Raw genomic sequence first — 12,545 nt, 5'->3', positions numbered from 1 at the left:
TAAGTATACATTTCTAAAGTAACTAGGATCGTTATTGGCTGTCCATTATCAGGTGGACAACTTATGCCTACCTCTAAAATCATGTTGTTTCAGAAACATTTAGATACACAGTTTCTCATTGGTCATCAAACTATAAGGCCCTTTGTTATATGGACTTATATAATGTGTTGCCACGCTTGTGCTATGTCTGGAACATTCAGTACATTTAGCAGCACGAAAGCCCAGACCCAGGTGCAAGGAGATAGGACATGAAACTACCTCACCACCCAATTAGCGAAACATTTATCATCACCCATGCCTTCTGACATAAAACTGTCTTTGTCCTTGGCCTTGCAGAGTATTTTCGTCCTGGGAATACATGGGAGTGAGGGCACTCACTACCGTGTCTGGAACTCCAAATTCAATCATCTTCAGCCAGCATCTCTAGACGTTGTGCACATTTTTTTTACGATGTCACTAGCTCCTCTTCTCTGTTTATTTTCATATTCCTTTATTGAGTTCCTCCCACAGGTTATCGTCACTTTTGGTGTACATTCGGTAGGGCTGACTCAATGGGTATCTTCTTTCAAACACTTGCTGCGGTATTGGTATTATGGCTGGTGTTTGGCACGGCACAATCTCATGTCTCCAATACAGGGGAGATAGGGGGGCGGGATTGCCTGCAGATGTACAGAGCTGCTCCACTGCACCCCCCCTTTGCTCTCTGCCGCCTCCCCAACCCGCACTGCATACACACATTTTCTCACACTCACGCACACACAGACACAAACAGACACTACACATAACACTTATCTCTGACCTCTGCAGCTCGTCCTCTCGGTCTCGCTGGGTATGTCTGCCCCAGCCCACACTCGTGTGTGGCGCATGGGCTGACATTTCGATTTAGAAAGACTGCTCTGTGCAGTCACAGAGCAGTCTTTCTAAATCAGTCTTTTTTCCTTTTGGAAAAAAGGAAAAGGTAATTTGACCTAATACCGATTTGATTCCAGTGTTTTCGAGCGAGAAGGGAAAAGGAATGAAAACCCGACTGAGCACATGGAGGTCTAGAAACTATTAAAAGAAGGTAATACTTTAGCCCGAGAGAGTGGTCACGGGTGTAGCAAATAATAAAAGAAGAGAGACAGTGAGGACCCAGGACTTGGGCACAATTAAACACAATGCAGAGAAAGTCAAATATTAGGAGAGTGTCAAAAACAGTAAGAACAGATACTAGAGTAGAACAAAAAAGAGGCACCAATGTAAATCAGTGGAAGAATTAGAAACACTTCAAAGTCATGCTAGTTGGTAGGCTGGGGGCATAGCAATAATACAGCCTATTACTCGAGATAGAAAAAGGTGAGCTAAAAGAGAAGCTGGTTGGTAACCAGTAATGGCAAGTAATCAAACGTTACACTGATTTTACAGATTAAAGATCCTACGGGCTTGGTGTGATATACAAATGTCAAAATAAATAAATAAATAAATGACAGGATCAAACAGGATTACAGGTGTGTGTGGAAAGGAGGACAGAAGAATAGAAAGTGACACCTAGATTGCACACAGAGGTAGAAATGGCAGTGAAGAAAGGAGAGAGAATACGGTAATTTTGGGGGAGGAATTGACGAAGCAGGGAAGAAGAAGACCTCTGTTTTAGATGGATTCTCATGAAGGAAATTAGCTGACATCTAAGAGTAAATAGCTAATGGACAGGCAGAGAGTGTGGAGTGAAAAGACTCAGAAAATGAAGAAAATGTTTGGGGAGTCATGAATGTAAATACAGCAGGATAGATAGACAGACGAGGAATTAAGAGGTAATAGAAGAGCAAGGGCAGAGCCCTTAAGGACTTCATATTAGAGAGGCAGGACAGAAGGCGATAAGAGTGAAACCAGAGCCATAGAAACTCAAAGCGGAAAGCGTCGAGAGGAGAATAGGATGGCGGATAATATCACAAGCAGCAGAGAGGTCAGGCAAAACAAGAAGAAAAGAGTGCTTGGCATAGTCAGCAGAAAGCAGAAAGACGAACAGCAGGCCAGTTTCAGTAGAATGAGATGGATGTACTGTAGATTAATGCGAGGCGATTCGGGAAGGACTGGTCAAGAGAATACTTGACCATAGACCACCCGCTCAGGAACCTAATAGAGAAAAGGAAGAAGATGAAGGGGGACAAGTTACAAGTAGAATAATGATCAAGAGAGGAAGGGAAGTATAGCAGCTTGATTGAACGCATAGGGCAAGGTAGCAGTTGTCAAGGAAATAGTAAACGGACTAGGTAGGGGGGAGTGCAAGAGAGTGCAAACCTTAGAAATAAGAAACGTGGTGCGCTGTTGCGCACGCAGAGAGATGGCTGATACTTGCAGGATGCATTCATCATGACTTTGTGCTTGTACTGGGCGAGTTTGGACTCTCTCCGTGATGTTTACTTTGTGAGTTGGGTCGTTCAAAATAATTGGCGTGTGAACAATGGGACCAGCCCGCCCTTTCCTGCAGTGCAGTGGGGGAGGGGCCCAGCGGCAAGCGGCCCGCCACCAAGGAGCGCTGCATCAACGATCCGGCCCATAACTTTGGCAACGGTCGCGGGCACTCCGATTTACGTTGAGCGCCTGCGGACCCATCAAAACCACCCACCGTGAGGGAACTAAGGAACGCGGCCCTGCGGGTGAGCTGGACTGAGGTAGGAAAGGGGAAAGGCAGGTGGCGGCAATGACTACTCTCGTGCCGTAACACCCTGTCCCACCCAGGGGACTGCTGTCCTCCCGCTAATCTGCCTGGGCCCACTACGACTGAATACTGGCCCGGGCACACGGACAGGCAGCATGGATCCAGTGACACGCATGGCAGCGCAGACACCTTGAAACCAATTGAGGCCTCCCGACCTCCAAGGCACCCATCACGAGAGAGTGGGCCTGAACCCGGGTCTTCCCAGCTCCTCAGTGTGCCGACTGCCGTGGCAACCTTGATACCTCACTTACGGAGGGAACTGGTCATTACGTATCGCACAATACAAAGTGAAAATCCGCACCCCCATTCCCCACCCAGGTGGTTCAGCGGCACCAGGGCAGTGAAGGGTTCCCGCTCTAGCAAAGGGTGGGGGTCGTGGGTGCTCAGCGCTGTGCTGGGCGTCTGAAGACACAGCACACCATCCAACATTGATGGTAATGGCACAGCCCTAGGCCATATGGCAATTTCTTCTCAGACTAGTAGCTTATTGAAGTCCCATTGTGTGATCCAACTTGTGCCAAGCTCTAAGACATTTTCTATTGTACTGGGCTATCATATGGTAGTGGGCTGTGCTGTGTTTGAACGGGACTCAAGCGGGACGTGGGTGTAACCCGGATCTCCCCAACACCCACTACCAGGGCACTAAGAAAATACCCTATATATGGGAAAAGTCAGAGCAATACAGAAGATGTGCCGACCTCGACTCTAAACAGCAGACATGGTGGTGCTGTGGCCTGGGCAAAGTCCACAGCAATTCCCCTACCCCATAGAGGGTAAGAACATTCTGGCATCCACCGGCACGCCTTAAACAGTAAGGTTTCTGGGGCGTGGGGCGAGTTGTTCCACAACGCAGAATCAGTGATGCCAAGCGGGCTGAACACTAGGAGCTACCCGCACGCGGAGGTGTGAAACATCCAACACAGACCCACTCCATCAGCAACGAGACCTAAAATAGGCATACCCACTACAACGGACCGGGGCGGACGTGGGCCCCCCACTCCTACCCCCTGAGAACTTTTAGTTACATCTAAGGACAGGTCACAGACGACAGAGTTGTGAGCGACGCTTCTGAACATTTAATGGCGCCATGGTATTGCATGAACAGATATGCCCACACCACTGCTAGAGGCGAAACACCTATAAAGACGATGCCCAAGGGCATAGGAGCAAAAAAAAGGTAAAGGGACCATAGACAAATACACAATAACAACAAATAAAGGAGGCGAGACCAATATGGCCACAGAGTCTACTCTTCAAATACAACTGCCCACAGCTGTACCAGCAATGGACCCACAGGCAGTCTTCGCAGCTATGAAACCTCTCTCAATGAGAAACTGGATGGGATAAAGGCCAACGTTGCATCTATCAAGACACAACTAGATAAAAGCACAAATCGCATTACGGAGGCCGAAACCTGAATCAGTAACACAAAGGATATGGTCGAGGCGTTAAAAAATACTGTGACAACAATGGCAAAAGAATTAGGAACGGTTAAAATAAATTGTGAAGATATGGATGCCAGATCCCAATGGAACAATATCTGCATGATACATGTGCCAGAGGAGGCCTTAAAGGGACCTATTGAACTGGCCGTAGAGAAGCTGTTACGAAACCTACTAGGGGACCCGGCTGGTGACCCATGTTCATTGTGGAGTGCGCACACAGATCATTAGCACCACGACCAAAGCCGGGAGCCTATCCTAGACCCATCATAGCACGCATGATGAATTACAGGGACAGAGACCTGGTACTGAAAGCGGCTAGGGAGAAACAAGAACTGAGGTGGGAGGCCAATGTTATCCACATAGACACTGATTACACATTGGCAGTACAGCAAGAGCGACAATCATTTTCCGGGGTCAAGAAGTTACTACGTGAACACCGCATTACTTATGCAATGCTGTATCCGGCTAGGCTAAGGCTACAATACAAAAATAAGACTTATTTCGTCACGTTCCCTGAAGAAGCGACAAGCTTTGTTGAAACTAATATTCCACTCCCAGCTTCCCAGCCTACAAATGATGAAGACTCCTGAAGTACTGAATGTTTATGACTGGAATGCAAGATGAAAGCACAATAATGAGTGGGTGGGGTTCCCCCACGGGGGTGCTCTACAGTCAGTAATGTTGCAAATTTGAATTATTGTTAATAGTAGTAAGTGCACTCCCACTATTTAATATGTGTTTGGGTAACAATTAAGCAGAACTGACCGAGACAGAAAAGTAAACCAAGCATCGTGGCCTGGAGTGTCGCGACAGAGCCCCCAGTTGCTGGTGCACATCGAATTATGGATGAGAAAGGGGATAGGGTTGGCGGCATAGTTAAAGTTCGGGTAACTATGAGGGAGGGGGAGGGCAGCGGGACAAGTTTGCGAGGGAAAATGTTGAGGAAAGGGGGAGTAGTTTAGGGAACTATGAGGGTGGGAGGAGGTGACAGGTTGAGGTTGTTGTGGTTCAGTTAGGTAAAGAAAGGTTTCAAAACAAAAAGCACGCAGGTACTAAGCACCACTGTTGGCAAACACACAACAGGAATAGATTACGATCTATACAATTTCATCCACTTTATAGAGGATGGCTAATGTAGGAACGAACGACATAGAAATATTGAGTTGGAATGTTCGTGGTCTAGGATCCCAAATCAAGAAAAGAACGATACTAGCCTTTATAAACAGGCAGACCCCTAAAATAGTCTACCTTCAAGAAACACACTTAGGACCTCAGCGGGATGGACACCTTGTCCCTAACTGGGGGTTGCATCAATATTACACAACATACTCCAAGAGGGCAAGGGGAGTGGCGATTCTTAAACACAAAACTCTGCCTTTTACATACATTAGCCATGAATGTGACCCCGGGGGAAGATATGTGTTGCTCCAGGGAACACTATTTGACAGGGAACTGGTCCTCCTCAACATATACGGTCCAAATATTGATGACCCAGATTTCTTTTCTGCATTATTTGAAAAACCGGCGAGCTACCCCACGGCCTACTTGATATGTGGTGGAGATTTCAACACCATCCTAGATGTGCACTTAGATCGTACATCGACACAACCCAGAACACTCACCAAGGCAGCAAAGCAGATACTCCTACACATGACTGACCTAAACCTAAAAGATGCATGGAGGGCTCTGAATCTTTCAAAAAGAGAATACACATATTATTCCGTGGTCCATTACATGCACTCAACAATAGACCTCTGGTTGGTGGCCAGCGAGGTATTGAGCTGGGTTACTAGCACCCATATCTATCCCAGAACATATTCTGATCACCAATACAGATAACATTATGAATCCCCGACAGCACAGTGAACAGGCTACCTTGGAAATTTAAACCCGCGGCTCTGCAATATTTGATTTACAGAACAACAATGGCTCAGCAGATACAGGATTATTTTGACATCAATGAGGGCTCTGTGTCCAGTCAGGCAATATTGTGGCAGGCATTTAAGATCTGTATAAGAGGTAATTTAATATCCGCTGATGGTGGAGTCCTCAAGGATATACGTGGTGGTTTGGCACATTTAGAGGCACAAATAGTCTCTTTACAATCCAATACGCACATTCCCCATCATCACGGCGAAATTCAGAGATTAAAATTAAGCTAGATGAATATAAAGTGGCGGCAGATCGTGAGATCTGCTACTTTGATAGACCGGTGGCAGCACGTCGATATGGGGAAGCGAACGTCCAGGGAGACTGTTGACCAGAATGGTGAGGGGTGAACGGGGCTTGACTACTATACCCTGCATAAAATTAACGGACAGTACAGTCACCACGGAGAATAATAAGGTGAAGGAAAGATTCTATGAATTCTATAAAAAGTTTTACTCCCCTCAGTGTACTACCAAGGATGAGTAGATAGATCAATACCTCTCGCAAATACCAATGACATTGTTAGCTGGCGCCACTAGAGAGTCTCTAGAAAGGCCAATCACCGAGGCTGAGATAGCAGAGGCAATAAAAACACTTCCCAATGGGAAAGCGCCCGGTACAGACGGCCTCGGGGCAGAATTTTATAAAGAGTTCAGTCGGCTGTTAGCCCCCAGACTACATGCTGTGCGGATGGAGGCTTTAGACAAAGGGGAGTTACCCAAAACCACTAGGGAGGCAGTAAAAATGATATTGCTTAAGCAAGGGAAACCCCCAGAAGAATGCGGCTCGAAAAGGCCGCTGTCCATAATAAATACGGACGCGAAGATCTTCGCAAAGATATTGGCAACTCGTTTAACGCCATTGATGCCCTACATGGTCCATGAGGACCAAGCCGGGTTCATTGTAGGTAGGTCCACATCAACGAACATAAGGAGATGCCACAAAATATTGGCAACTTTCCCCCCCGAAACTCAAGGAGTAGGGGTTTCTCAGGATATGCAAAAAGCATTTGATACAGTCTACTGGCCCTTTTTGTTTGGGGTAATACGAAATAATGGATTCGGACCCAAAATCATTAAATGGATTCCAATATTATATACACGTCCCTTCGCCAAGATAAGAGTGAATGGCACTTTAACTGACATGCTTGACCTTCTGTGGGGCACCCGACAAGGCTGCCCATTGTCAGCGGTACTATTTGCTCTAGTGATAGAGGCCCTAGCAGACATTCTCAGGGCTCGCTACAGCTCTCTTGGACTGCGACTGGAGAGTAAACTACAGATAATAACACTATACGCGGATGATTTTCTTTTGTATCTATGGAACCCAGATCGTACATTGGGCAAAGTGCTGGCAGAAGTTAAGAAATTCGGAGACTACTCCGGTCTGAGACTCAATCCCAACAAATCGGAGATATTCCCACTCACAAAGAATACAGTGGAACCCCAAGACTTACACAGTCTTATCTGGAGCCCCACTCAAATTCTATATCTTGGAGGATATGTGGCTAGGACAGCCCAACTGTCTCGTGGCTTAAACTATACCACATTAGCTGATGCCCTGTGTGCAAAAATGAAGCGTTGGAGCACCCTGCCCATATCAATGATGTGAAGGATAGCACTTATCAAAATGATAATACTACCAAAACTATTCTATCTATTGAATACAGTGCTGGTCTGGCCAGGTCGTGCACTGTTCTCTAAAATGAAAAGTGCTTGCACCACATTTGTTTGGGTAGGACATCCTAGGCTAAATTGGAGGGCATTAACAGACACATATCCACGAGGTGGGTTGTTGGCACCGGATATGGAGCTCTACTACCTGGCGGTGCAGGTCCACTATGCCGCACACTGGGCCTCGGACTTCCTTGATCAAGGGAGTCCACCTCATGAGCGGCATACACGAGAATCAATCACGGCGATGCACAAACTGACGAGATCACGCCCTAAACACCACAACTCAATAGATCCTACACAGGTGACAATCACAGCTTGGGCCAAAATTACCGACATATTTGATACAGATTATACCACCCGAACATGCCGATCTGTGGGGACCCCCATACAACAATCACCCTTGACGGAGAGGTGGCCACACACTGAAGTAATAGAGGTATTGTTCAATGGGGGCAGTTATTCCCCGACAAACGCTTTGCGACATGGGGAGATCTTAAGGATATAGTTGGGAACACAAACACGCGCAGGCTACAATATATGAGCATAAAAGCAACTATAAAAAGTGTGTGCCCCACCTTCCCAGAAGAACCGGAGATAAACTTAGGGCTCGGATATATATTTACAGGTGGAACACGGAAAATCACAGCCTCTGCCCTATACAAAATCATAGTTCAGACACGCCAAACTGTAAATCACACAGCCAAAAACAAGTGGGAACAGGATCTGGGGAAGCAAATAGAAGACCACGAATGGACCCAGATATGCACGTTGACCAAACATATCTCATGTAACTCTAGATACAAACTAAAATAATACACAGGACACACTATACACCAGTAAGACTTAAACACATCTACCCTACTGTTACTGGAACATGCCCGAGATGCCAAACTGAAGATACAGAAATTCACCATATGCTCTGGGCATGCATAAAGCTGAAAGACTACTGGGCTGAGGTTTGTACAGCTCTGGGTGAAATGGCTGACCAGCCCGGGAATGGACACCTAGATTATGTCTATTGGGCGCTGTGGGGAAGATGAACCCGACATGGCGAACATTTTTGAACTTGAGCCTGTTAATAGCCAAAAGTGCGATTCTAATGAAGTGGAAGAACGCTGCCCCGCTAACCAAGGCAGTCTGGGACAGAGATATGCTATGGACGAATGACACAGTGGAGCTATATATTGACTGGGTACAAGCCTCTTCCAGACCCAGAAACATATGTGCCAGATACAAGCAGTACCTATCGGACAAAGCCGAAACCGAAAACCCAGACACGAACTGAAAGTGATTTTGTGTGATTTACTGATAGAAAATTTGAATATGTGTGTACGTCCTATTCCTGCGTGCAGTAATAAATAACGTTTAAAAAACAAAAAAAAGAAACGCAAGTAAAGGATCAGAGGACGATAAAGTGGAGTGTGCAGAAGCAGGGAGATGGCCATATCTAGCTCACGGAAGAAAAATTTGCCATAGCAATGGAAAAAGGAGAAAAATAAGAACGGTCAGAATAGGTAGTAGGATGAGGAGAAAGGGATGAATGAAGATGTGGCACCTTAGTATTAAATAGGCTGTAAAGTCAATGGGAAGAGGAGAAGAAAAAGGAGCGGGAGAGGAACTTGGAGGGAGAGGAGATGATTAAGTAATTGAAACAGCTGGGGAGTGTGAAGGGAAGAGTAAGAAAAAGATCAGCATAGTACTCTTTTTGGGCAAGAAGTAGCGAAGAGTCAGAGGAGGATGCGGAGAAGATAGGGGAGCAAGATCAAAGGAGGTGTCCGCTTTCTTCCAACACCGTTCAGCAGAGCATGAAGAACAGTGAAGAGGACGAATAGCAACAGTGAAGCATGTGCAGAGGAGCAGCTGTATGTATCTGCAGGAGATCCCGCCCCCTACCTCCCCTATATCGGAGACATGAGACCGTGATGTGTTTGACACCAGCCGTCATGCCAACACCACAGCGAGTGGTTCGAAGAAGATACCCATTGAGAGAACCTTATCGAATGCACCCCCGAAGTGACGATAACCTGGAGGAGGAACTCCCTGAAGGAATATGAGAAAGAGCAAAGAAGAGGAGCTAGTGACGCCATAAGAAAGTGTGTACAACGTCTCGGGATACAGGCTGAAAATTGCTGTGCAGTCATAATGTCGACTGCAAAAAGTCGAAAACAATAATATCGAGAAAAAAAAATGTCGAAAAAAAAAAACTGAATGTGTTTTGTTTTATTTATATGTTTTTTGGGTTTAGCTATAAAAAATAAACAGGGGCTTAAGGGAGGAACCCCCCATTAAGTAAATAAATAAACATTCGACATTTTTTTTTCAACATTATTGTTTTCGACTTTTTTTTTCGACATTTTGACTATAAACCCTGAAAATTATGTATGGATCCTGGAGGTCTATTGGTGAGGTGAGCATCAAATGAACTCTCAAGTATAAAAGAAGAAGATTAGACGTGCACAAAGTCTGCAGAAAACAACCGTTCAATAAATGTACAGACGCTGAAACGCAAGGTAGATTAAGCCATCATAGAAGCAGCTTTAAGTAGTGAATAGAACGCAAGCGAAGTTGCCATTGCACGGAAAACTGGACATTGGTATCATGAATTACGTAAGTCAGAACCCATGAAACAGGAATGGAAAACGGTGTTGCAGCAAGAATTATAGGCTCATGGAGTTGCGTGGTGAGGCTGTCTGGCCTGGAGTCAAGATTCTAGAAAGCGAGGTCAGCTATCTACTATGAAGAAGAACGAGTATGCAGAGGATGAACCTTCTCACGTTAAGGTGAAAGAAAGAACACAAAGGATACCACGCTTCAATGTATTTAGAGCCTTTAAAAGTGAGAGCCAGTGCCCTCACTACCGTGCATTCTCAAAGACAAGGATACTCTGCAAGGCCAACTACAAAGACAATTTCATGGCAGAAGGCCTGGGTGATGAGAGATGCTGGGATGATTGGGTGGTGAGGCAGTTTCATGTCCTATCTCCTTGCATCTGGGTCTGGGCCTACATGCTGCTAAGTGAACAGAATGTTCCAGACATGGCACCAGCCTGCCAATCAATTATATTAGTCCATATAGCGAAACCTTATATTTTGAAGACCAATGAGGAACTGTGTATCTAATGTTTCTGAATGACATGATTTTAGAGGTAGACATAAATGGTCCACCTGATAGCAGACAGCCAATAACAATTCCAGCTCCTTTAGAAGTGTATACTTAGAGGTTTCTCTTAACCAATCCCGACCCTTGATAGGTTGTTAATTATTGCCTTGTAATATGATGTCACTCTGACGCATTATGTAGTAGAAGGACCATATTTTGTGTGAATATCATTGAGAAACTGAGCGTACGTATGTTGATGTTCGTTGGAACCTCCCTGTTTTAGATAATTGTTAATAAAACAGTACTTTGCCATCTTCCTGAGTTGGTTTGGTTGTTTGGACTCAGAATTACTCTGGTGTTTTCCCATCCATTCCATATGCACGTTCTTAAAAGGGCCAGATGCTCAGAGGGCTGGGGTAGTTTCCATGAAGGGGCGGTCAATACAAAAAATACTTGTATCAATGTATCCACACACAAGCATTAAGTATAAGATACTAAACTGTAAGCAAGACAATGTTTATGTGTTTACACAACAGTTTGTTGTCCAAAAATGGAACACACATTACATTTTAGAAGGTTTACAGTCATTGCATCGAATTAAAAAGCATCAAATGCCTGGCCATCGAAAAAAATGCATCTAAAACATTTTTTTAATGGGGTGTCCCCAGTCCTCTTTTTTCAACCTTTAAAACATGTTATAATTAAAATAAACCTTTTATTTAAAAAAAAAAATGCATTACATTTTTTTTTCGATGCATTTGTATCTATGGTAAGGCATTCAATGCTTTTTAATTCTATGCAATGACTAGATACCATTTTAGAATGTGCACAGCTTAGGGAATAACACTGAAACAATAACCTTAAGTTGAATGGTGGGGCAGCATGTTATACAATCTCACAAAGGCTTATAGCACTAGTCTGCCGTATGTGTCTCTCAATGTGTTTCTGACTGCAAATCCCATGATCTCCTCCCATTGACTGGATTGGCTAGGGCTGATGGGAGTGGTAGTCCAACACATCTGGAGAACCAAAGGGTGCAGGCTGCTTGCTGCCTTTATGGCTAAAGAAACACACACAATTCAGTGATAAGCTTCACAAGACCAAACCCCACCCTAGGAATAAAAGTTCAGCAATGTTGAAGGTGAGTGTCCCGGTGCTCAATTTTTTAAGGGTACTTTGTAATGTTATTCAAAGTTCTTCCAAATGGCACAATGAGTTTACCACAGTGGTCGTCCTGACTACAACTCCCATGATCCCTCAGCATTCAATATGCTGGACAGTGTTGGTGGGAGCTGTAGTCCAATACAGCGGGTGAACCAAAGGCGTCTTTGTTTGTTTATTTTATGTCTATAGCGCCTACACCTTAGCGCTTTACAATCATTAATGAGTTGGTACAATTAGAGAAATGAAGGCATGACACAACAGATACCAGAAAAGGCAGAAAAAGAACAAAGAAAATCAGAGAGAAAATTTAATTTTGATCGAGAACAACAGAGCAGTGAAAGTCCAGCAAACACGCACGTTGCAGGACAACATAAAGAAAATACAAAAACACAAAATGGGAGGGAGGCAAACAAAAACACAACATGGCTGCACACCCCTGTCCTAGAGTCAGTGCATGACTTTTATAATGTTTGTATGTTAGGATTTTCTGTTTGGGAAGGGATGGCTACCTATCCTTATCACCCAGGGGGCACA

The sequence above is a fragment of the Ambystoma mexicanum genome, chromosome 13 (assembly GCF_040938575.1).
Source record: "Ambystoma mexicanum isolate Mex_15411 chromosome 13, UKY_AmexF1_1, whole genome shotgun sequence".
In the NCBI taxonomy this organism is placed as follows: Eukaryota; Metazoa; Chordata; class Amphibia; order Caudata; family Ambystomatidae; genus Ambystoma; species Ambystoma mexicanum.
The sequence above is the reverse complement of the archived record's forward strand: the minus strand, read 5'-3'. Positions refer to the sequence as shown.